The sequence below is a fragment of the Oncorhynchus tshawytscha genome, linkage group LG16 (assembly GCF_018296145.1).
Source record: "Oncorhynchus tshawytscha isolate Ot180627B linkage group LG16, Otsh_v2.0, whole genome shotgun sequence".
NCBI lineage: Eukaryota > Metazoa > Chordata > Actinopteri > Salmoniformes > Salmonidae > Oncorhynchus > Oncorhynchus tshawytscha.
In genome coordinates this window covers 41660052-41687616 of record NC_056444.1, presented here as the reverse complement: position 1 = coordinate 41687616, position 27565 = coordinate 41660052, and positions in this window count along the sequence as shown.

The window sequence follows — 27565 nt, the reverse complement described above, 5'->3', positions numbered from 1 at the left end:
GTATCGCCTGCCACATCAGTTCTGTTATACTCACAGACACTATTTTAACCGTTTTGGAAACTTTAGAGTGTTTTCTAACCAATTACATGCATATCCTATCTTCTGGGCCTGAGTAGGCAGTTTAATTTGGGCATGCTTTTCATCCAAAATTCCAAATGCTGCCCCCTACCCTAGAGAAGTTAATTGAAACGCACTCCAGGTGACTTCCTCATGAAGCTGGCTGAGAGAATGCCAAGAGTGTGCAAAGCTGTCATCAAGGCAAAGTGTGGCTGTTTTGAAGAATCTCAAATATAAAATAAGTGTTGATTTGTTTAACACTTTTTTGGTTATTACATGATTCAATGTGTGTTATTTCATTGTTTTGATGTCTTCACTATTATTCTACAATGTAGAAAATAGTAAAAATAAAGAAAAACTCTTGAATGAGTAGGTGTTCTAATACTTTTGACCGGTAGTGTATATTTACAAAAATATATATATGGGGGACTGGAAATGATGCAGACAATTACATTGATTGAAGCTACAATCTATCTGCACCAAGCTGCACCATTCATAGAGTATGACATAAGCGTAGAAAGTATTTGTGAATAATTCATGTAGTGCTTATGAAGCCTTTATATATGCTATATAAAGCCTTTATAAGTTGTACTGTTTAAAGTGGGACCAGATATAAGATGATTTCAGGCAGGGCCTCACGTGTATCTGCTCCATGTGACATACCTGCTTTTGACCAGGCCTGGGTTCAAATACTATTTCAAATATTTGAATTAGTTTCACATACATTCCAAGTAAGTATTCAGATATAGTTTATTTTAAAAGACAAGTAGTTGGATATTTTTATGTATTTGGAAATACACTTGGAAAGTATTTGAAAATACTCTAATACACCAGCTCAGATACACTCCCATGTGTTTGAAAATAGTATTTGAAATAAAGTATTCGAAAATACTCTCACATATAATTTTGTTGAATATATATATATATTTTTTACCAGATAGTCAAATTTTATTAATGTATTAGTATACATCCAAAAAGGCCAGAGGAGTTCAAGGGGTTCACAGAGCTTTCTCACTGGGTAAAGTGGCTTCCTGCTGGGGGCTATAGGGGGCTGTTGGGCAGATTTACGACCTGGTACTGAGAAGTAGAAGCCTTTAGGCAGGATGTTCTGAGAAACCGGATGAATGGAGGTCTATGAGTGTGTTTCATTCACCCTTAATCTAGTGGTAGTGTGTACCCCCACAAGGACGATTGTTTTTCATAGGACATCATGTACTAGTTTAAAGGGAGGACTGGTGGGACACACAACAAATGTAATTTGAAAAGGATAAATTGCCACTTCTAAAGCTAAAACTATAGAATCTTCTCCTGACTGATAGAAGTGCTATGTACTTTGCCCAACCTCCCCAACCTCCCTCGGAATGTCTGTGAGTCAGCGACCGTACCCTGTACTGTACACTTCCCAGTCACCAGGGTGGCAGCTGTGGTGGTCCCAGGCCCAGAGCCATGGAGTTATTTCGGGGCAACCAGGGCCCAGTAATGAGATGCATACTTGTGTGTGTCGTTGGAACACAGAGAGTCCCTTCTTGTACACTGCGGCTCTGCTCTGCAGCCCTCCCCTCTCCACGGGCTAACAGAACCAGCCATTCACAGCCTTAGATCCCAGGATTCAGTGTTACACTGCAGCACATGATACATGCCCGCCTACCAACTCTCTAATCAGCCCTATTTACACATGCGGTGACAAATAAAACAGACATTTAATCTCTGAGGGCTTTTAGGAGCAAACAAAGACTATCATCTATTTATTCAATGTGGATCATATTTTAGGGTTACTGTTGTAACCCCGGTTCTCTTATAATAGGAGTGAGATGAATTACATTGAGATTTGCTCAGAATCACTAATCGGGTAAGAACCAATCACACACGTCTGTCGAAGCAAATAAGGTGAGCCCCTCTAATTATAAGGTGCCTCTCGCCCACCCACTGGTCATTCTTGAGCATGCATCTCTTCTTTGTGCTCTTGGATGCAGGGAAATGCTCTGATACATCTCACTCTTATAATCAGACAACCCTACAGTAACCCTACATTCTCTTTCAAATACAAATTTTGATATATCACATTGGGATATTGCCAACTCCCGTATTATAGACATGCTCTCCGAAGCCAGGTAGTCCCAACATATCAACCCTCAGAAGCTACGACACTGAGGACAGTATGCGCCAACAAAGGTGCAGTGTTGTCCAGTCGGTAGAACCTGATAAATGTATGAGGGGAGGCCAAACATTCCACATTATGAATCTCTTGTAAGGAGATGCCTTTGAACAGTGCCCAAATGGTAGCCATACCTCTGGTGGAGTGAGCCCTCAGGCCCTCCCGGGGCTGTAAACCCTTGCTTATTATAGGCCAATATATTAGCCTTTATTATCCAATGGGAAAGCCGTTGACGAGAGAGGGTATTTGGTATTGGTATTTTATTAGGATCCCAATTAGCTGTTGCAAAAGCATCAGCTACTCTTCCTCGGGTCCACACAAAACATGAAACATAATGACATAATACAGAACATCATTAGACAAGAACAGCTCAAGGACAGAACTACATATTTTTAAAAAGGCACACATAGCCTACATATCGATGCATACACACAAACTATCTAGGTCAAATAGGGGAGAGGCGTTGTGCCGTGAGGTGTTGCTTTATCTGTTTTTTGAAACCAGGTTTGCTGTTTATTTGAGTAATATGAGATGGAAGTTCCATGCAATAAGGGCATGATATAATACTGTAGGTTTTCTTGAATTTGTTCTGGATTTGGGGACTATGAAAAGACCCCTGGTGGCATGTCTGGTGGGATAATTGTGTGTGTCAGAGCTGTGTGTAAGTTGACTATGCAAACAATTTGGTATTTTCAACACATTAATGTTTCTTACAAAAAAGAAGTGACGCAGTCAGTCTCTCCTCAACTCTTAGCCAAGAGAGATTGGCATGCATAGTATTTATATCAGCCCTCTGATTACAATTAAGAGCTAAACGTGCCGCTCTGTTCTGGGCCAGATACAGCTTAACTAGGTCTTTCCTTGCAGCGCTGGACCACCAAATCTATATGTTTTGACCATGACAGTTTGCAATCTAAGGTAATGCCAAATAATTTAGTCTCCTCAACTTGTTCAACAGCCACACCATTCATTACCAGATTCAGCTGAGGTCTAGAGCTTAAGGAATGATTTGTACCAAATACAATGCTCTTAGTTTTAGAGATGTTCAGGACCAGTTAATTACTGGCCATCCATTCCTAAACAGACTGCAACTCTTTGTTAAGGGTTTCAGTGACTTCATTAGCTGTGGTTGCGGATGCGTATATGGTTGAATCATCAGCATACAGTACCAGACACACATGCTTTGTTTAATTCCAGTGGCAGTTCATTGGTAAAAATAGAAAATAGTAGAGGCCCTAGAGAGCTGTCCTGCGGTACACCACACTTTACATGTTTGACATTAGAAACACTTCCATTAAAGAAAACCCTTTGAGTTCTATTAGATAGATAGCTCTGAATCCACAATATGGCAGAGGTTGAAAAGCCATATCACATAAGTTTTTTCAACAACAGGTTATGGTCAATAATATCAAAGGCTGCACTGAAATCTAACAGTACAGCTCCCACAATCTTCTTATTATCAATTTCTTTCAGCCAGTCATTTGTGTCAGTGCAGTACATGTTGAGTGGCCTTCTCTATAAACAAGATGAAAGTCTGTTTACAGAGAAATAGCATTGTGTTTAATTCAAATACAATTTTTTCCAACAGTTTGCTAAGAGCTGGCAGCAAGCGTATAGATCTGCTGTTAGAACCTGTAAAGGCCGCTTACCACTCTTGGGTAGTGGAATTATTAAGGCTTCCCTCCAGGCCTCTAGGCTCAGATTAAAACTATGACAGATAGGAGTGGCTATAGAGTCAGCTACCATCCTCAGTATCTTTTCATCTATGTTGTCAATGCCAGGAGGTTTGTCATTATTGATTGTTAACAATAATATTTCCACCTCTTCCACACTAACTTTACACAATTCAAATTTGCACTCCTTTCATAATTTTTTATTTTTATGCATGACTATAATTTCTCACTGTCTTTCGTGAGCATTTCCTGCCTAAATTTTCCCACTTTGCCAATGAAAAAATAATTAAAATAATTGGCAACATCAAATGGTTTTATGATGAATAAGCCATCTGATTCAATGAAAGATGGAGTTGAATTTGTCTTTCTTAAAAATATTTTTACCATCATCCACATAAGAGTCACACTAAAATCTTTTGTATGATCTCTTATACACTATTTTAGGCCCAGCTGTTGGAATTTTGGCTTTCCAGGGTATAGCCACTATATTGTGATCACTGCATCCAATGGGTACGGTTATAGCTTTAAAACAAAGTTCTACAGCATTAGTAAAAAATGTGATCGATACATGTGGATGATCTTGATCCTGTAGTGTTTGTAAACACCCTGGTAGGCTGATTAATAATCTGAACCAGATTACAGACACTGGTTACAGTAAGAAGCTTCCTCTTGAGTGGACAGCTTGATGAAAACCAGTCAATATTCAGGTCCCCAAGAAAGTAGACCTCTCTGTTTACATCATATACACTATCAATCATTTCACACATATTATTTAGATACTGACTGTTAGCACCTGGTGGCCTATAGCCACACCCCAAAATTAGATGTGCCAAGTGAACCTGCAACCACAACACTTCAATAACACTTGACATAAGATCTTCTCTAAGCATTACAGGGATATGGCATTGAATATATACAGCAACACCTACCCCATAAGAATTTCTCTCTCTTCTATAAATGGTATATCCTTGTATTGCTACTGATGTATCATCAAATTAATTATCTAAGTGAGTCTCGGAAATGGTTAATATATGAATGTTATCTGATGTTAGCAAGTTAATGATTTCATTAACCTTATTTCTAAGGCTAGATATATTAATATGGGCTATTTTCAACCCTTTCCTGGGTAGTTTACCAGAGATAGACATAATATTGAAAAGAGCAGACATAGCAAGAGAAGAAAATATACATTCAGCAGTCCATTAATCAATTGGTGTGTGTGTGTGCTGTGGGGTTGAGGCTACGAAGCCATAGGCTTGGCTCTCTCATCCCTTCCAGGCTTCTGGAAGGTCCATCTTCCTGTGGTCCATCTTAAATTTCTCAGAGATCATTCAATGAAATCATTCACTCAATGACTTACAGATTGCTGTCATCTTGTCGTTCTCCTATTTCAACTCGTTGAGCTGACCCTGGGAGAACGGCAAACTGGAACAGTAAGGCGACCAAGAAACAAAGAGTTGGTTGCTCTAGCGTAATGCTCTAGTTGTATCCAAGTACATGAGCAAAGCGTGTACTGGACATAAACGGCGGAGACGCTCTTCTTCCATTGAAGTGAAGGGCGGTGGATGGAAAGCCACAAGCACTAAGGCTAGACAATTAAAATTGTCGCTGACCTTAGGCATATTGGCGGAGTTAGCCAGCAGGGTTACCTTGGAGAACCCTGGGGCAAACTGTAGGCACGAATGGTGGACTGACAGTGCCTGCAGCTCACTCACTTGCTTTGCGGACATGAGGGCAACCAGTAAAGGGGTTTTGAAGGAGAGATATTTCATCTCCATGCTTTCCAGCGGCTCAAAAGGCTGCTGTGAAATAGCTTAAGCACAATAGACAGGTCCCAAGACAGGGCTAATGGCTTGGAGACTGGGCGTAAGCGACGCTCTCCCTTCATGAAACAACATAAGAGGGTGTTTCCCTACTGTGTTATTGTCAAAGCCTTTATGACAGGCCAAGACAGCAGCTAAATAGACCTTAACAGCAGACAAAGCCTTCCGTCTGTCCAAAACGTTCTGCAAGAAGCATAAAACCTTAGGTACAGAGCATTGGTAAGGACTGATTGGTTTGCAGTCAGACCACTTCTCAAAAATGCACATTGAATGGGTCTAGGCACTCTGGATAGCCTCAATAACTTTGAGGGGCAAGGCTGTCACATCCAGATCCATACTTTCAGGGGCCAGCCCAGAGGATCATGGTTGAGTGTGAAAAATCTCTCTGTTCGCTTGGGTCAGAAAATCCCTGTGTAACGGCATTTGCCAGGGCTCGTCATAAAGCAGGGGAATGATCGCCACTAACAAGAGCTTCCCTGGCCACCGAGGGGCTACCAAGATGAGGGATAAGCTTTGTTCCCTTACTCTGACTAGAGTGGAGAGTACAGTGAACCCGATAAGAGAGTTAGTCAAGAGCTAGCCAAGTCTCAGTAGCTAGCCAAGTCACAGTAGCCAAGTCACAGTAGCTAGCCGACCCTAGCTACCACCGAAAACTTAGTGAGTAGAAAAAGTAAAAGAGCTAATTCTACACAAAGCTAAACCTTCCTTTTGGTCAGTTGGTCAACACAAAGGACGAGAGCTGAAAAATCCTGCATTCGGCCTGAGAACATATGCAAGAAGACAGGGATCAGGTTGTGCTGACGAGAGCTTCAAAAGAGTAGTGCTCTTCGCAAGAAAGAGAGGTGAAAATAAGCAGAGGGTGTTCCTTTCTTCACCTCTCAACCTGTCTGTCTCAGACAGACGTGTGTGACTGGTTCTAATAAATCTAATTTGGTCGACATCGACAGAATTTGAGGACCTATTTACACTTCCTTCAAGATCCAACATGATTATCCCACAATCATCCTAAAATAATTCATTCATTCACATAATGTGTGCTGTTTTCACAGTCTTCTAAACTGAAAGAATGCACCCAGTCAACCTTGTTGGTGGTATGTGTCCAATTTGTGTGAGTTCAGCTCCTCTTTGTATAAAACTATCATTTGTGGATGCACATGATTCTATGATGCTCTTCCAAAGCTAGTCATCCTGGACAAAAAGCACCATATTAGATGAGAGACAGTGCACGCCAACGCCCTGCAAATTATAAGCTTTTATCCGATTGTGGTTTCTTTGAGAAAGAAAAGAGGTTGAGGCTTCAGCTGTTCCGGGGCTAACGTCACAAGGCATGCTGTTTCTCAGATCTCTCTCTTTGACAATGACACCACAGCTATGTCAGAAACCCAGAGAGCGAGTGGGAGGTAAGACTGGCTCTGCACACACTGGTTGGCTCCACAGTGTCTCAGACTCCCAAAAATGTAATGACAACTATCCCTAAGACATCTCAATTCAGAATGAATGAGTGAATCAATCATTTTCAAATGACGCAAACCATTATTAGATCAAAAGTGCTGCATCATCTAGCTCAATTGTGGTATCATGAATCTGTCCATGTGTCAGCCCAGTCACATAAAACAAAAAGGCACTAAAATATAATGTTGCTATGTTAGTGGTTTAACAACTGCCACTCCTGCCCTCAATCTGAAATCATATCACCATTCTAAAGAGTGGTATCAAAATACTGAGTTACATTTAACTATGCATTGACATTTGTCAACATTACATTTTTATATGGTGTCCATATAAGGACAGCCTCAGTGTCAGCAGAAGGACACCGTAATAAAGGCAAGTCCAGATCGGAACAAATAATAATGTCCTTACTAAGGGTTGCATGTTAGGTACTTTAGTTCCAGGGCATCCATTTTGATCCCCCAATACTCATTCAAAAGTGAATCAGTTTGTAGTTGAGCATGCTGAGCATCGGTACTAATTGTGAAGACCAGAATTGAGGGACTTGTTTTCAAGTTCACCAACGTGCTCTCAGCCTGCCACAAAACAAACTACTTGTGAAAGCTCAACGGTTTCATGTTCAGATGTGGAGTAAGGCCACTGACGGATAAACCTTAAACAGTTTGATCATTAATAATTCCCTTTATCAACTCACTCTGCTTTCCGTTTGCAATTCAAATACCCATGTTTTAACAGAACCATGAACAGCAAGTTCACTCCTCTCCAATTCATTTCCAAAATGCTGACATCCCTCCAGAGATCTCACAACACCCAGCCACATGGTAGCCGAGGTCAGCCATAATATTGTGTAGTGTTGTTGTGTACATTTTATAGGCCTATATAGTATCTTCATCAGAAAGAGGTACTGCAGATTGTGACTGTGAAGAGGAAATAATGTAGTCAGTGTCCCCCCCACCAGGTTTATATGGACTAATTGCCAACACCAATTATAGAAGAATCTGGCAATTTTAGCTTTTGCATAGCTGTATAGCTGTACCCCTTTCCTGCAGTGGAATGACCAAAGCAAATGGTATTCATATTTTTCATAATTAATATACGTTATTTCAAAAAACCTGCTGAAAATCTGGTGTTTCTATGTCAAACTTTGTTATATTTCAGTCTTCTGTGTTGTATATAAAGTGTAATATTGGGATACAAACTCAAAATGAAATACATTTCAACTCTATATCTGACATGTTAGGTGTCTTTTAAAAAAAAAAATCCCATAACCATGTGTGTGAGGTGTATACTTTTGTTTCAAAGTTGATCTGTTTAAGACTACCAAGAAACACTGTGACCCTGATTTAGCCCACTGTAGTAAAACATAAACATCTAGCCATGTATCTGAAGTAAGACACTATGTCACCAACCAGTATGAAATCTACTCTCTAGCCTATCTATATCAATTGTTTTCACAGAATTATGCTTAAATACTGCTGGTGTTTCCATGGTTGAGCGTATTGCACTTTGAAAGGAAAGTGAAGAGGAAACTGTCACTCTATTTTAAGACCAGGTAGCCGCATTCTGTGAATATGTATGCGATGTGATGACAACCATCATTCCTAGAAATGTCAGTGTGGTGATAACACGGAAGAAGTCAAAGCATTATATATCCACAACTTCATGTCTCTCTACACATCGAGTCTGAGAGAATTTCACATGCTGGTCCTATGTAGCAAGGTTAACCACAATATAAACAGAGTTTTTGTAGTCCTCATGACATTTTCTTTCTCTGAAATGTTTGGTCTTCCACGTACTGCCACACTAGGCTATATTTTGCAATTCAAAATGTGTTGCTTTGTTGAAAACCTTGTCTTGCATGCCGTTATTATTAAAACCAGTTAAATGTAATGTCAAAATGTAGATTACTTCAAAGGTATTATTTATCATGAGAGGGTCATAAACAATTCCTAGTAACACTTATACTGCCAGAAAGAGATTAAAAACATTTCTCATTTAAAAAAAAAAGTATACATTAATGAGATGTAGCTACTTTTGAGGACACAAGATTCACACACACCTATGTTTTCTCTTCTTTAGCCACCTGATCTGCTTGTCTCTCTAACCCTTTTACCCTTTCTCCTGGCTCTAGCTAGTTAGTAGCTACCAGGGTTTTGCAACATGTTTCTTAACACTATCACCTTTAATTACAGAAACTCATCAAATGGAAACTGAGATGAAGGGGGAAATTGTCAAAAAGAATCATGTAATGAACAGAAGAAGTTCAAAGATGTTGGACTTGGGGATGATATCAGAGCTGTCAGTAGGTCTGACAGGGTATTGACCAGGGAGAAACCCCAGGGCTGTCATGGCCCTTAATACATGTACACAGAGGATGAACTTTCTCTAAAAATGTCAACCTCCACAAGATATGCAAAGTTTGAATAGAGAACCAAACATTTACAGCAAAACCCCAACCTTTCGTTTCACATTTCCATCATCCTCCCCCCTGTGTATTGTGACTAATATTGACTCTGACATTTTCTTTTAAATTAAAGAATGACTTGTTTGTATTGTTTTTTTTTTCTCACACATTTCGACGGCAACGTCTGGGGTTTTCTTTTTACGACAGATTATAACAACGGGGGTGTTCAGATCCCTTTATGAACAGGAAACAGGCAGACCAGGCAGATTTTGAAAACAGGCCTTTATGGTCACTCTCAGCTCTGTGGATAAAACCATACTGTTATCTTATCATTTGGATATTCTCACTTGAGTCCTCGTGAGTAATGGCAGTAGTTCAGCAGGCGATGCTAGTCAGTTGATGAGAAGTGACTCACTGAAGTCACTTCTCATCAAAGCACTTGAAATAAGATGCAATGAAGTGCTGGAAGTGGGGAGGTCTACAGTGGTGAATGCCTCCTGCCTGTTCAGTTGAACTTAACAGTATAGTTTGTGTGGGCAATGCTAACATTTCTAAAGCTCAGAAAGGTTTATCTTAGCCTTTTGAGCCTCTAAGCCAAGAATACCATAGGTCTTTGATTAAAGACCGCCCTTTGAATTTACATTGGAAATGAATTGCCTTTTACTATGTTTTACCATCGCGAGTTATTCTAAGAAACCATCCTAACCCAACGAAAGTGATGGATTTAAATTAAATAAAAGAGGCAGGCCAAGCATGTAGGCGAGTGAAGCATGCTTCCCAGAGAGTGCATTCCCACTTGTGGGCGGATCAGCGAGGATGGGGGAGCGAGTATCAGCCTGCATCAGGGTTTGCATCGGGAGCGGGCATACTTGGCGCACACTCTCCTGCCAAGTGGATACGCACACACGCGCACACACAGAGCATTGCATGTCAGCTACAGGACGAATGGCCAGTCTCACAGGACACCTAAAAAATGCCATGATTGCACGATTTACACACTAAATTGCAAATGAATAGGTTGCATGGCATGGCATGCACACATGGATATTAATATACACATCATGCTCACAGCAGCCAGGCCAGCCACAAACTGATCCATAAGATAAAGACATTACATGAGGGGCGGTCTGAGTGGTCATTTTGATTGAGGATTAACTAATAAGGACACATTCATGCTTAATAGGTCTGTTCTACTTATATTAACATTAAGAGCTCACAATCACTTTATTGGTCAACTGTACAGAAGGTCCAACCAAAATATGACTTCCGCTTTATAACCCAACCCTACGAAAGACACACATACACACACAGGTCCGAGAGGTGCGGTGGGATGTCATTGTGGGGGGTTAAGTGCCTTGCTCGTGCACAACGGTATCTTTGATTTGACACGACCAACCCTCCAGGTCGCTAGCAACCTCCCGGTCGCTGGCTCGCCTCTCTAACTGCTAGGCTACCTGCCGCCCATCACTGTACAGGGTCCTCACTATCCTCATTGACCTCACTGCAAGGTTAAGACTCCTCTATTTATAGGTGGTGAGGACAGTGACTTGGAGTGAGGTCAGTGGATGGGTAAGCACTAGCTATAATTTACTCACAAATAAACTTTGATGAAGCCCAAGTTCACTATACAACAGATAGCACCAACAACCAGAATGACAGGCAAAATTGACAAACAATTTTCACCAAAAGCAAATACCAATGTAGCCAAGATGCATAAGCAATAGCCTCTGATGGCGGCATATTTCACATCATCTGAAGAAATGCCACCCTGCTCAACTCAGCTCAGTCATAGACAGATATAGCATGCACAGTTACAACCAATAGTTGGCACTAGAATACCAATATATTTCAACGCAAACTCCATAATGTAATCGAACCCACAAATGCTGATGCTCCAGATACTCAACTCGTCTAAAGGCGGACAGTTTTATTGCTTCTTTAATCAGAAAAACAGTTTTCAGCTGTGCTAACATAATTGCAAAAGGGTTTTCTAAAGATCCATTTGGATTAGCTAAAACAACGTGCCATTGGAGAACAGGAGTGATGGTTGCAGATAATGGGCCTCTGTACGCCTATGTAAATATTCTATAAAAAAATTAATCTGCCATTTTCAGCTACAATAGTCATTTACAACATTAACAATGTCTAAACTGTATTTTAGATCAATTGTATGTATATATATATATATATATATATATATATGGTTTGGGGTGGCATTTCTTTGGGGGGCCGCACAGCCCTCCATGTGCTCGCCAGAGGTAGCCTGACTGCCATTAGGTACCGAGATGAGATCCTCAGACCCCTTGTGAGACCACATGCTGGTGCGGTTGGCCCTGGGTTCCTCCTAATGCAAGACAATGCTCGACCTCATGTGGCTGGAGTGTGTCTGCAGTTCCTGCAAGAGGAAGGCATTGATGCTATGGACTGGCCCGCCCGTTCCCCAGACCTGAATCCAATTGAGCACATCTGGGACATCATGTCTCGCTCCATCCACCAACGCCACTTTGCACCACAGACTGGCCAGGAGTTGGCGGATGCTTTAATCCAGGTCTGGGAGGAGATCCCTCAGGAGACCATCCGCCACCTCATCAGGAGCATGCCCAGGCGTTGTAGGTAGGTCATACAGGCACGTGGAGGCCACACACACTACTGAGCCTCATTTTGACTTGTTTTAAGGACATTACATCAAAGTTGGATCAGCCTGTAGTGTGGTTTTCCACTTTAATTTTGAGTGTGACTCCAAATCCAGACCTCCATGGGTTGATAAATTTGATTTCCATTGATAATTTTTGTGTGATTTTATTGTCAGCACATTCAACTATGTAAAGAAAAAGTATTTAATAAGAATATTTCATTCATTCAGATCTAAGATGTGTTATTTTAGTGTTCCCTTTATTTTTTTGAGCAGTGTATATATACACACAAACACATGTGTATGTATGTATGTATGTATGTATACACACACACGTACACACACTCACTAAAAGTGGCAGTAATAAAGCCTCTCTTAAAAAGCAAAACCTTGACCCAGAAAATATAAAAACTTTCGAAAAAACTATTTTAAAAAACTATATTGAATCTTCCATTCCTCTCAAAAAGTTTAGAAAAGCTGCTGCACAGCAACTCACTGCCTTCCTGAAGACAAACAATGTATACGAAATGCTTCAGCCTGGTTTTAGACCCAATCATAGCACTGAGACTGCACTTGAAGGTGAAGGTGGTAAATTACCTTTTAATGGCGTCAGACCTAGGCTCTGCATCTGTCTTCATGCTCCTAGACCTTAGTGCTGCTTTTGATACCATCGATCACCACAATCTTTTGGAGAGATTAGAAACCCAAATTGGTATACACGGACAAGTTCTGGCCTGGTTTAGATCTTATCTGTCGGAAAGATATCAGTTTGTCTCTGTGTGTAACGGGGTTCTTCCTAGGAAGGAGAGGCAGACCAAAATGCAGTGTGGTTATAATTCATGGTTCTTTAATAAAGAAACTATACATGAATAAACTACATAAACAATCACCCACAAAACCCAACACCAAACAGGCTACCTAAATATGGTTCCCAATCAGAGACAATGACTAACACCTGCCTCTGATTGAGAACCATATCAGGCCAAACACAGAAACAGACAAACTAGACACACAACATAGAATGCCCACTCAGATCACACCCTGACCAAACAAAACATAGAAACATACAAAGCAAACGTTCTGCTTTTAAACTCTGACAAAACAGAGATGCTTGTTCTAGGTCCCAAGAAACAAAGAGATCTTCTGTTGAATCTGACAATTCATCTTGATGGTTGTACAGTCGTCTCAAATAAAACTGTGAAGGACCTCGGCGTTACTCTGGACCCTGATTTCTCTTTTGACAAACATATCAAGACTGTTTCCAGGACATCTTTTTTCCATCCACGTAACATTGCAAAAATCTGAAACTTTCTGTCCAAAAACGAGGCAGAAAAATTGATCCATGCTTTTGTTACTTCTAGGTTAGACTACTGCAATGCTCTGCATTCAGGCTACCCAGATAAATCACTAAATAAACTTCAGTTAGTGCTAAATACGGCTGCTAGAATCTTGACTAGAACCAAAAACTTTGATCATATTACTCCAGTGCTAGCCTCTCTACACTGGCTTCCTGTTAAGACAAGGGCTGCTTTCAAGGTTTACTGCTAACCTACAAAGCATTACATGGACTTGCTCCTACCTATCTTTCCGATTTGGTCCTGCCGTACATACCTACACGTACGCTACGGTCACAAGACACAGGCCTCCTAATTGTCCCTAGAATTTCTAAGCAAACAGCTGGAGGCAGGGCATTCTCCTATGGAGCTCCAATTTTATGGAATGGTCTGCCTACCAATGTGAGAGACGCAGACTCGGTCTCAACCTTGAAGTCTTTACTGAAGACTCATCTCTTCAGTAGGTCATATGATTGAGTGTAGTCTGGCCCAGGAGTGTGAAAGTGAACGGAAAGGCTCTGGAGCAACACACCGCCCTTGATGCCTCTGCCTGGCTGGTACTCCCTCTCTCCACTGGGATTCTCTGCCTCTAACCCTATTACAGGGGCTGAGTCACTGGCTTACTGGTGCTCTTCCATGCCGTCCCTAGGAGGGGTGCGTCACTTGAGTGGGTTGAGTCATTGACGTGGTCCTCCTGTCTCTGTTGGAGCCCCCCCTTTAGGTTGTGCCGTGGCGGAGATCTTTGTGGGCTATACTCGGCCTTGTCTCAGGATGGCAAGTTGGGGGTTGAAGATATCCCACTTGGGGTGTGGGGCTGTGCTTTGGCAAAGTGGGTGGGGTTATATCCTGCCTGTTTGGCTCTGTCCGGGGGTATCATCGGATGGGGCCACAGTGTCTCCTGACCCCTCCTGTCTCAGCCTCCAGTATTTATGCTGCAGTAGTTTGTGTCAGGGGGCTTGGGTCAGTCTGTTATATCTGTAGTATTTCTCCTGTCTTATCTGGTGTCCTGTGTGAATTTAAGTATGCTCTCTCTAATTCTCTCTTTCTTTCTTTCTCTCTCTCGGAGGACCTGAGCCCTATGACTATGCCTCAGGACTACCTGGCATGACTCCTTGCTGTCCCCAGTCCACCTGGCTGTGCTGCTGCTCCAGTTTCAACTGTTCTACCTGTGGCTATGGAACCCTGACCTGTTCACCGGACGTACTACCTGTCCCAGACCTGCTGTTTTCAACTCTCTAGAGACGGTAGAGATACTCTCAATGATCGGCTATGAAAAGCCAACTGACATTTACTCCTGAGGTGCTGACTTGTTGCACCCTCGTCAACTAGGTGCTGACTTGTTGCACCCTCGTCAGCCAGAAGAGGACTGGTCACCCCTCATAGCCTGGTTCCTCTCTAGGTTTCTTCCTAGGTTTTGGCCCTACTAGGGAGTTTTTCCCAGCCACCGTGCTTCTACACCTGCATTGCTTGCTGTTTGGGGTTTTAGGCTGGGTTTCTGTACAGCACTTTGATATATCAGCTGATGTAAGAAGGGCTATATAAATTTTAATATTTGTATATATATATATATACACACACACACGTGTACATATATATATACACATACATATACATATACATACGTGCATATATATATACACATACATATACATATATGTATATATATATACAAACATACATATATATACATACACATATATATATATATACATATATACATTCATATATATATATATATATATATATATATATATATATATATATATATATATATATATATATATATATATATATATATATATATACAGTTGAAGTCGGAAGTTGACATACACTTAGGTTGGAGTCATTAAACCCTCTTTTTTCAACCACTCCACAAATTTCTTGTTAACAAACTATAGTTTTGGCAAGTCGGTTAGGACATCTACTTTGTGCATGACACAAGTCATTTTTACAACAATTGTTTACAGATCACAATTCCAGTGGGTCAGAAGTTTACATACACTACGTTGACTGTGCCTTTAAACAGCTTTGAATATTCCAGAAAATGATGTTATGGCTTTAGAATCTCCTGATAGGCTAATTGACATCCTTTGAGTCAATTGAAGGTGTACCTGTGGATGTATTTTAAGGCCTACCTTCAAACTCAGTGCCTCTTTGCTTGACATCATGGGAAAATCATAAGAAATCAACAAAGACATCAGAAAGAAATTGTAGACCTCCATAAGTCTGGTTCATCCTTGGGAGAAATTTCCAAATTCCTGAAGGTACCGCGTTCATCTGTACAAACAATAGTACGCAAGTATAAACACCATGGGACCACGTAGCCTTCATACCGCTTAAGGAAGGAGACGCATTTTATCTCCTAGAGATTAACGTACTTTGGTGCGAAAAGTGCAAATGAATCCCAGAACAACAGCAAAGGACCTTGTGAAGATGCTGGAGGAAACAGGTACAAAAGTATCTATATCCACAGTAAAACGAGTCCTATATCGACATAACCTGAAAGGCCGCTCAGCCACTGATGGGGTTCACCTTGGGGTCATGATAGGGGGCTGCACCAAATGATTGATATATTATTATAATTGATTATGCTTATGTTGTATTAATAGAAGGGGAAGGGCTATAAGACCCCTCCCCCACCACATTTATAGGGTCCTGGACCACAGATTAGCAATATATGCATTATAAGGTTTAATACTGGTCCACAGTTATTTTCTAGTCTCTGCCTCTTATAAGAAACGGTCTGAGTGATGTGTGAGTTATCGCAGTTAAAACAGGGTGTCAGTGAGAAAGCACCTCAAGGCTAAAAGAGATTCATAGACACAGAACCCTGCAGGGGAGTAAAAGAGAGTCAGACATACCACTGTAAGCCACACGCGAGTGGAAAATTACTGCTGAGCCCTTAGAAAACACTGGACTATTGTTCTCGCATGCAAGTTTGTATAACTGTATATGCATGGGCTTGATCTCATGAGTAGAATGTGTTGATGTAGGCAGTTACATCACTAGGGGTTGACTGCAAGCATATTAAAGCAACTTGGACATTTTTTATTTTGTAGAACTTACTCGGAAATCCATGCATGCTGTGTTTCCGTTGTTAACTTCTGTCTGCAATTGCATTAATAAAGGTTTGATTGATTTACTTGAAGATATTGTCTGATTGCTGATTTCACCAATACACCAATGATTGACAAGGAACAAGGAACCCCAACACCACTGCTCCAAAACCGCCATGGGGATGTACTTTTTGGAAAAATGTCCTCTGGTCCGATGAAACAAAAACAGAAGTGTTTGGCCATGATGACCATTCTTATGTTTGGAGGAAAAGAACACCATCCCAACTGTGAAGCACGGGGGTGGCAGCATCACGTTGTGGGGGTGCTTTGATGCAGGAGGGCAGTTAAAAAGGCAGTTAACCCACTGTTCCTATGCCATCATTGAAAACAAGAATTTGTTCTTAACTGACTTGCCTAGTTAAATAAAGGTAAAATAAATCTATATCAGCTCAAATATGACAGACCTGTCCTTTATATTTAAAAACTACCCTGTGTGGACTTATTTTCCCCCCTTTGGTACTTTTCCATGTAGCAGCGTGCAATGTGAGTGGTGTTACGAGCTCAACATTCCCCACAAACTGCTTCATAAATATCCACTATGTGTGTGAACTCAAACAAATGTGTCCCAGTTAGCAAGCTATGCTACCCAGCAACCCCTGTATTCCTGCCTTCTCCTAAATTTTAGGAAGTGGCACCCATGAACTTTCTGACATAGACATAGCACCACCACTCTCTTTTAGATACAGGTGCATGAACACTCAAAACATGTATGGACATAACTGTAGCCATTTTTATCACAATATCAAATAATTTCTGGGTAACAATTAGGTACCTTACTAGCTACTAGCTTTCTACAATCTAGAACACAGAAAAAATAAAGAAAAACCCTTGAATGAGTAGGTGTCCCAAATTTTTGACTGGTACTATACATAAGGTATAAATTATTCTTAAGACAATTCAATTATGTGAGTCCTAAGAAGGGGTTTGAACCGGTTCAGGGAACAGAACCAAAAACAAAAGTGATCTCTAGTGTTTTCCGGAACAGAACCGTTACTTTCAAAGAACCAGTTAATAATGTTATTTTTGGTTCCAAAAATATTCCTAATATCTAGTATATCATTCTGTAATTCAGTAAAGTTCTGATGCTTGTAATAGCCTAAACACATTCCAATTCACCATGTCATGCATTTAGCATTTCAAGCCAAGTCCCCTACATGTCCACCTCTCTCTCTCGCTTTCTCCACACCCTTGAAATTGACATTTCAGTTGCATCTTGTGCCTGAACTTATACAGTGCCTCCAGAAAGTATTCACACCCCTTTACTTTTTCACACTTTGTTGTGTTACAGCCTGAATTTAAAATAGATTTGTCTCTGATCTACACACAATACCCCTTCATGTCAAAGTATAATTTTGGTTGTAGAATATTTTTGAAATAACAAAAAAATAAACCCCTTTGTTATGGCAAGCCTAAATAAGTTCAGGAGAACACATTTGCTTAAAGGGAAATTTCACCCTGGCTCTGCCATGGCATATAGTAATTACTATATTAACAACATTAAATTTTTGTCATAAACGTCAAAATTATCCAAACCACAAGCTAGATCGATGAGCAAATTTTAATTTCACTGGTAGAATCAGGAAGTTTCAACTTCCTGTGTATGTCTACTGATAGTGAACCACAAAGTCTGGCATTCATAGTGAATACAGATACCAGCCCACTAGGTAGTTGGGGCGTGCCCATAAACTTGATGACATTGTTTTCTTCGAACACACAGGAATCTCAAAACTTCAAGGAACAATGTTTTGGAAAACGTTTGTTTTTCACTAACGTTTGTCATCATGCCTGTGTGGTGTTCTGTGTCTAATTACAAACAAGCATGAAAATGTTTTATCTGTCATCTTTCTATCTACCAAGATTGATGCTTACAGTGACCAAAGATTATCAGAAAGATTTACAAGCTGAACTAATGGGGAATCCATTTCGACAACAGCTGAGAAGCAATGCGATATAACAGTTTTTTCCTTCACAGCAAAGCAGAAGATTCTTGATTAGAGGTAATGTAACATTAGCTAGCTTGCTAGCATAGCTGGAATATGTAAGTTAGCTCGCTATCTAATATCCTGTATTTAACTCTGACAGCCATCAGCTAAATCATATAGCTAGCTAGTTATCATTTGGATACATACGGTCAATCAATTTTTCCTATGCCATGGTAGTCACTGCTAGACTGTTAGCTACCTTCAAAGGAGTAAACATACTTGACTAACATTAGCTAACGTAAGCTAGCTAACATTAGCAATAAAGTAACTATCTGGTAGCCATCTATTCCACCCATGTCTGGAAAACACACCGTTACTAAAAATACTGTCAATATAGCTAACTGACTCTCTGTTTGTGTTTTGGTAGCAATGATAAACGTGTATAAATCAGCTATGGTTGGTTAGTTGGTTCTCAGTTGGCTAGCAATTTTGTTAACAGCAAGCTGACAATATTGTAATCCCCATGTTAAGTGTACTATGCTAGCCAGTCTAATAGAGATCAATACAATTATTGGGGTGGTTCAATTGTGCATTGTATGTTTTGTTGTAGCTGGTACAGAATCTGATTCCACCAGCATGTGCTTCCAACCCCTAGCTCTGCACAAGGTGAAGGGAAGTTGGCAAAAATATTTACCAGCTGACGGCATACACCTGAATTGGGTAGTGTTTGTACGGGTTTGTGTTATGGGGCTACAGGTGGCTAGATGTAGCCTGAGGACAACAAAGTACCTTTGAGAACATGTAATCAATTTAGTCTACCCCTCTTCTCTTTTTACCTTTTCTCTTTGTAAAACTCAGGTTATCTGGAGTCCTTCCCCAGGCCCTGCTGAAAATACCCCAAAACAGCAGCATTTTGGGTACATGAGCATGAGGGAAGGGGCACACCTTGTGGTTATGGAGCACAAACAAGATTGTGGGACAAAAACAGTCAAGGGACACTGAAAGATATCAAATCAAGACTACAACAGTAGTGACACAACCAGCTCATTCTTCTCTCTGCAGATTCTTAAAACACAATACAAAGACATACAGTGCCTTGCGAAAGTATTCGGCCCCCTTGAACTTTGCGACCTTTTGCCACATTTCAGGCTTCAAACATAAAGATATAAAACTGTATTTTTTTGTGAAGAATCAACAACAAGTGGGATACAATCATGAAGTGGAACGACATTTACTGGATATTTCAAATTTTTTAACAAATCAAAAACTGAAAAATTGGGCGTGCAAAATTATTCAGCCCCCTTAAGTTAATACTTTGTAGCGCCACCTTTTGCTGCGATTACAGCTGTAAGTCGCTTGGGGTATGTCTCTATCAGTTTTGCACATCGAGAGACTGAAATGTTTTCCCATTCCTCCTTGCAAAACAGCTCGAGCTCAGTGAGGTTGGATGGAGAGCATTTGTGAACAGCAGTTTTCAGTTCTTTCCACAGATTCTCGATTGGATTCAGGTCTGGACTTTGACTTGGCCATTCTAACACCTGGATATGTTTATTTTTGAACCATTCCATTGTAGATTTTGCTTTATGTTTTGGATCATTGTCTTGTTGGAAGACAAATCTCCGTCCCAGTTTCAGGTCTTTTGCAGACTCCATCAGGTTTTCTTCCAGAATGGTCCTGTATTTGGCTCCATCCATCTTCCCATCAATTTTAACCATCTTCCCTGTCCCTGCTGAAGAAAAGCAGGCCCAAACCATGATGCTGCCACCACCATGTTTGACAGTGGGGATGGTGTGTTCAGGGTGATGAGCTGTGTTACTTTTACGCCAAACATAACGTTTTGCATTGTTGCCAAAAAGTTCAATTTTGGTTTGGCATCTGACCAGAGCACCTTCTTCCACATGTTTGGTGTGTCTCCCAGGTGGCTTGTGGCAAACTTTAAATTACACTTTTTATGGATATCTTTAAGAAATGGCTTTCTTCTTGCCACTCTTCCATAAAGGCCAGATTTGTGCAATATACAACTGATTGTTGTCCTATGGACAGAGTCTCCCACCTCAGCTGTAGATCTCTGCAGTTCATCCAGAGTGATCATGGGCCTCTTGGCTGCATCTCTGACCAGTCTTCTCCTTGTATGAGCTGAAAGTTTAGAGGGACGGCCAGGTCTTGGTAGATTTGCAGTGGTCTGATACTGCTTCCATTTCAATATTATCGCTTGCACAGTGCTCCTTGGGATGTTTAAAGCTTGGGAAATCTTTTTGTATCCAAATCCGGCTTTAAACTTCTTCACAACAGTATCTCGGACCTGCCTGGTGTGTTCCTTGTTCTTCATGATGCTCTCTGCGCTTTTAACGGACCTCTGAGACTATCACAGTGCAGGTGCATTTATACAGAGACTTGATTACACACAGGTGGATTGTATTTATCATCATTAGTCATTTAGGTCAACATTGGATCATTCAGAGATCCTCACTGAACTTCTGGAGAGAGTTTGCTGCACTGAAAATAAAGGGGCTGAATTATTTTGCACGCCCAATTTTTCAGTCTTTGATTTGTTAAAAAAGTCTGAAATATCCAATAAATGTCGTTCCACTTCATGATTGTGTCCCACTTGTTGTTGATTCTTCACAAAAAAAGACAGTTTTATATCTTTATGTTTGAAGCCTGAAATGTGGCAAAAGGTCGCAAAGTTCAAGGGGGCCGAATACTTTCGCAAGGCACTGTATCTACAAAAATCCGCTGCCAAGAGCTACTATTGATAAGAATGATCTGTCAAAGTCAATATGCTGGGGGAACTTTACAGATAGGTCTCTGAGATGAGGAAGGGGTTTTTAGTTGTGCAGGGTTGTGCTTAGAGACAGTAAATGTATAGTTGTGTATGAGAACGACTGAAAGGTGCCATTTCTAAATCTTCCGTGCACAACAATACTGTGTGAGAACTGCCCGCCTAGGACTTTTCACATCGTCTGCAGCCCCCTAGCCCATTCACTATGTTGCCTGTTCTTTCCTCTCAAAAGAAACTCCCGATGTCCCTCAACAATACACTAGTCTGTCTCTAAACACTTAGGTCCCAATTGGTTGACATTTTCGCCAACAAAGGCGTGTTGCCATACGTTCCTTCCACAATTTTTTAAAAATGGTAACACCACAACCATGTCTTTCCAGGAGACATGCAGCACCAGCAAATATTCTGCAAGATGTCCAAACAGTTGGTGGTTAAGGTCTTCAAGCCGTACACCACTTCCGGTAGTCTTATCCAGCTGGCCATACACCGCAGACAGGAGAAGGCCATTCACCACAAGCACAGAGTCAACTTCTAAAGTCTAAAATGCCAAATATCATTGCCACTGTACCGAAGCCAGATAAAGGACAGTGTCTCAGGATAAGTGGGCAAAAGTTTTGAGAATGACACAAATATTCATTTTCACAAAGTCTGCTGCTGTCACGGCCGTCGAAAGATGTGAACCAAAGTGCAGCGTGGTGAGCGTACGTTTTCCTTTTTATTTAAAATGTCACCAATAAACAAAGAAACAATCTTGAAGCTTACAGGGCTATAGTGGCACTAACAAATGTCAACTACCCACACTGAAGGAGGGGGAAAAAGGGCTACCTAAGTATGATATCAGAGATAACGATAGACAGCTGTCCTTGATTGAGAACCATACCCTGCCAAAACATAGAAATAAAGAAACATAGAAAACAAAGCATAGAATGCCCACCCAAATCACACCCTGACCAAACCAAAATAGAGACATAAAAGGGCTCTCTCAGGTCAGGGTGTGACAGCTGCCTCAGTTTGTATGATGGCAACAATACGCCGGAAGACATCATAGGGTGTATCCTTCAAAGCCCAGACCTGCCTTCCACCTGGGCAATTATGTGTGAAACAGTGGCGGTCAGTGCCGTTTAAGAGGGAGGATGTTTTTTTATTTTTTTTATGAGCATGGACTTTTTTCTATTACAGCATATTGGATGACTCTCATTCGTACTCCATTCACCCAGCTCAATTGATAGGTTTAGTCTACTATATGGCACTCCAATGGTCCCTGTGCCCATAATAAGGTTGCTACAACCTAGACAGTGACACATTCAATACCGCCTTGCACACTCTTGCCTGCATCTAGCTGATCTAGAGTACTAGAATACTAACCAAAATGACAGAGTGAGAAGGGAAGCCTGTACAGAATAAAACATATTCCAAAACATGCATCCTGTTTGCAACAATGCACTTAAGTAATACTGCAAAAAAAGGCAACAAAGAAATGTACATTTTGTCCTGAATAAAAAGTGTTAGGTTTGGGGCAAATCCAACACAACACAAAACTGAGTACCACTTTTCATATTTTCAAGCATGTTGGTGGCTGCATCATGTTATGGGTAAGGACTAGGGAGTTTAAGATAAACGAAACGGAATGGAGCTAAGCACAGGCACCGCTAATTGGTGGAGTAAATGAATGAGCTAAATGTAAAAACTGAGTTCATGGGTTAAAAAAATGAATGAAAAGGAACTGTATGAACCATTACTTTTTTTGGTTCCAAATGGTTCAGAACTTTATTATGCTGGTCAGAACACTGGAAAAGAAACAGAAAAAAAAGAAGGGTTCTGTTCCTAATTCAGCTATTGTTAAATCATTTTGGTTCTAACCGCTGGTCCTAAATACTGTACTTATGTTCTACTGTACTATTACACTATACGTCATCTTGGCCTGCCTCTCCCATCCAGAATTACCCCATGGATCTTACTTACATGGAAAAGAGGAAAGATGGGATGCTTGTAATGTTACTTTAACAATGTTTAGATCATAATTCTCTTCCACTAATGCAATTATACATAGTTAATTGTTGTAAAAATAAGGCCAATACTATCTCATTTTCCACAGCGTTGTAACTGCTCTGCTCTCATTGGATTAACAGCTTCTTGTTTAGATTCAAATGACTTTAAGCTGTTGGGGAAAAAAGCTGCTAGAAAGTAGAGCCACCTATAACCGATACCACAGCTTATAGTTAAACGTTTGTGAAAGTAGAAAGAGATGAGTAAATTGGTTTCACAGGCGGGTAATTGGTACAACGTGTCAACATAGACTCATTATGAAGCCATCATCCACTCAGAATGTGAATTTGCAAATAAATCATGAGCCAAATGTTGATGGAAAGAAGAAATCAGTCACCATTTTTGCATTAGTGATCAAAGAGAGCATACATTCTTTTCCCCCACTTGTTATTCTCTAGTGCAAGCCATTTTAATTGTACAGAGAAATCATGGAAATACCCCCAGCATTTGTCTAACAGTCATGCACGGCATTACAAACATTCCTTTATTATGGTTTGTTGTGAGCCCAATTAAACAAATCCCAGGCTCTTGGTAAGCACCGCAGCTCTTCTCCATGCGCTCTGTCATAGTCCCATTGAATGAAATTTGTGAATGAAACTCTCTCCCATTTATGGTGTGTAAAGTCAAGTCCTCAGGCTAAGAGGAACTGAACTCCGAGGTTTTGGTTTACACACTACACAGTACATGTTTCAGCTTAACAAATGTCTCAGATTGTAGTGAATGTACTGTGAAAGTAACTTCTTCCATCAAGAAAAATGACTGTGTAATGTTTGTTTCTCAGTTAAATTGAATGTACAGTAGGATAACATAGAATATCAACAATAATATTTTATTTTTGTCTTAAATCTGATTATTGTATCTTTGAATTACATGGTTGTAATTCAGTCTGGGATCTGTATCACTTGTAGTGATCCCTTTACCTGAGTGCTTATTGGATTGTTGTCCTAGACATGGACTCATACACTATATATACAAAAGTTTGTGGACACCCCTTCAAATTAGTGGATTTGGCTATTTCAGCCACACCCGTTGCTGATCAAATTGGGCACACAGCCATGCAATCGCCAGTGACAAACATTGGCAGTAGAATGGCCTTAATGAAGAGCTCAGTGACTTTCTACGTGGCACAGTCAGAGGATTCAAACTAGTCAGTTCATAAAATGTCTGCCCTGCTAGAGGTGCCCCGGTCAACTGTAAGTGCTGTTATTGTGAAGTGGAAACAACGACTCAGCCACGAAGTAGTAGGCTACACAAGCTCACAGAACGGGAGCGTCGATTGCTGAAGCACGTAGCACATAAAAATCACCTGTCCTCGGTTGCAACACTCACTACCGAGTTCCAAACTGCCTCTGGAGCAACTTCAGCACAATGACTGGTCGTCGGGAGCTTCATGAAATGGGTTTCCATGGCTGAGCAGCCGGACACAAGCCTAAGATCACCATGCGCAATAACAAATGTCCGCTGGAGTGGTGTAATACTCGCCCCCATTGGACTCTGGAGCAGTGGAAACATGTTCTCTGGAGTGATGAATCACGCTTCACCATCTGGCAGTCCGACGGATGAATCTGGGTTTGGCGGAGGCCAGGAGAACTCTACCTGCCCGAATACATAGTGCCAACTGTAAAGTTTGGTGGAGGAGGAATAATGGTATGGGACTGTTTTTCATGGTTTAGGGTCGGCCCCTTAGTTCCACTGAAGGGAAATCAATGCTACAGCATACAATGACATTCTAGACGATTCTGTGCTTCCAACTTTGTGTTGGGCTGTTTCATCCTGTCGGGCTATATCACCGCCTCATACGGCAACTGCACCGCCTGCAACCGCAGGGCTCTCCAGAGGGTGGTGCGGTCTGCCCAACGCATCACAGGGGCACACTGCCTGCCTTCCAAGACACCTATAGCACCCGATGTCACAGGAAGGCCAAAAAGATAATCAAGGACTTCAACCACCCCAGCCACGGCCTGATTACCCTGCTGTCATTCAGAAGGCGAGGTCAGTACAGGTGCATCAAAGCTGGGACCGAGAGACTGAAAAACAGCTTCTATCTCAAGGCCATCAGACTGTTAAATAGCCATCAATAGCCTGCCTCCACCCAGTACATTGTCCTGAACTTAGTCACTGTCACTAGCCGGCTACCACCCGTTTACTCAACCCTGCACCTTAGAGGCTGCTGCCCTATATACATAGACATGGAATCACTGGTCACTTTAAAAATGGAACACTGGTCACTTCAATAAATGTTTACATACTGTTTGACTAATTTCATATGTATGTATTGCATTCTACTGTACTCTAGCTAATGCCACTCCGACATTGCTCATCCTAATATTTATATATTTCTTAATTCCATTATTTTACTATGAGATTTGTGTATTGTTTTGAATTGTTAGATACTACTGCACTGTTGGAGCTAGGAAAAGAAGCATTTCCCTACACCCACAATAACATCTGCTGAATATGTGTATGTGACCAATAAAATGGGATTTGTTTTGATTTTAACTTTGTGGCAACAGTTTGGGGAAGGCCCTTTCCTGTTTTAGCATGACAATGTCCCCCGTGCACAAAGCGAAGTCCATACCAAAATGGTTTGTTTAGATCGGTTTGAAAGAACTTGACTGGCCTGCACAGAACTCTGACCTCAACCCCATCGAACACCTTTGGGATGAATTGGAACGCCGACTGCGAGCCAGGCCTAATTGTCCAATCATTAGTGCCCAACCTCACTAATCCTCTTGTGGCTGAATGGTCCCTGCAGTAATGTTCATCTAGTGGAAAGCCTTCCCAGAAGAGTGGAGGTTGTTATAGCAGCAAAGGGGGGACCAACTCCATAATGCCCATGATTTTGGAATGAGATGTTTGACGAGCAGGTGTCCACATACTTTTGGTCATGTAGTGTACTTATTCTCAAACTGTAGCAGTCGGGTCCCTCACAACTCTTAACTTCAATAGTAGATAAGGACAAGTTGGACTGATTAAATTATTTTGATGTTTCGGCAACATAAACACAGTTTCTCTCCATACAGCATATGAAATGCATAACTACAGTACATACTGTAACTACAGTAGTTCTATCTCTGTTTTGGGAAAATGTGCTTTTTTGAGGAAGCATTTATTGTAGCAGTTTGATAGTGAAACTAGCCACATTGTGAGTAGCTATGTTGTCAATGAAGCATTCTCATTGCAGACCAACATTTGAACCTCGATTGAAAGAAAAACTCTCTGTTCCTGGGTTGAAGTCTGACCTAAGGTGTGAAGTCACACCATCTTCTGAGTGAACTTGTCAGCAGAGCCTAAAAAAAGGACTGGTGCTGGGGAGGTGTGAATGAGACTGCATGTTTCACACCTCCCAGTGTAACAGCAAACAATGCTGCTACTACCCAGCGAGGGGAATTTTTTTTTTTCACCTTTATTTAACCAGGTAGGCTAGTTGAGAACAAGTTCTTATTTACAACTGCGACCTGGCCAAGAATAAAGCAAAGCAGTTCGACACATACAAAAACACAGAGTTACACATGGAATAAACAAACATACAGTCAATAATACAGTAGAAAAGGTCTATATACAGTGTGTTCAAATGAGGTAAGATAAGGGAGGTAAGGCAATAAATAGGCCATGGTGGCAAAGTAATTACAATATACCAATTAAACACTGGAGTGATTGATTTGCAGAAGATGAATGTGCAAGTAGAGATACTGGGGTGCAAAGAAGTAAGATAAATAAATAAATACAGTATGGGGATGAGGTAGTTGGATGGGCTATTTACAGATGAGCTATGTACAGGTGCAGTGATCTGTGAGCTGCCCTGACAGCTGGTGCTTATAGTTAGTGAGGGAGATATGAGGCACCAGCTTCAGTGATTTTTGCAGTTCGTTCCAGTCATTGGCCACAGAGAACTGGAAGGAAAGGCGGCCATAGTAGGAATTGGCTTTGGGGGTAACTAGTGAGATATATCTGCTAGAGCGCGTGCTACAGGTGGGTGCTGCTATGGTGACCAGTCAGCTGAGATAAGACGGGGCTTTACCGAGCAGAGACTTGTAGATGACCTGGAGCCAGTGGGTTTGGCGATGAGTATGAAGTGAGTGCCAGCCAACGAGAGCGTACAGGTCGCAATGGTGGGTAGTATATGGGGCTTTGGTGGAAAAACAGATGTCACTGTGATAGACTGCATCCAA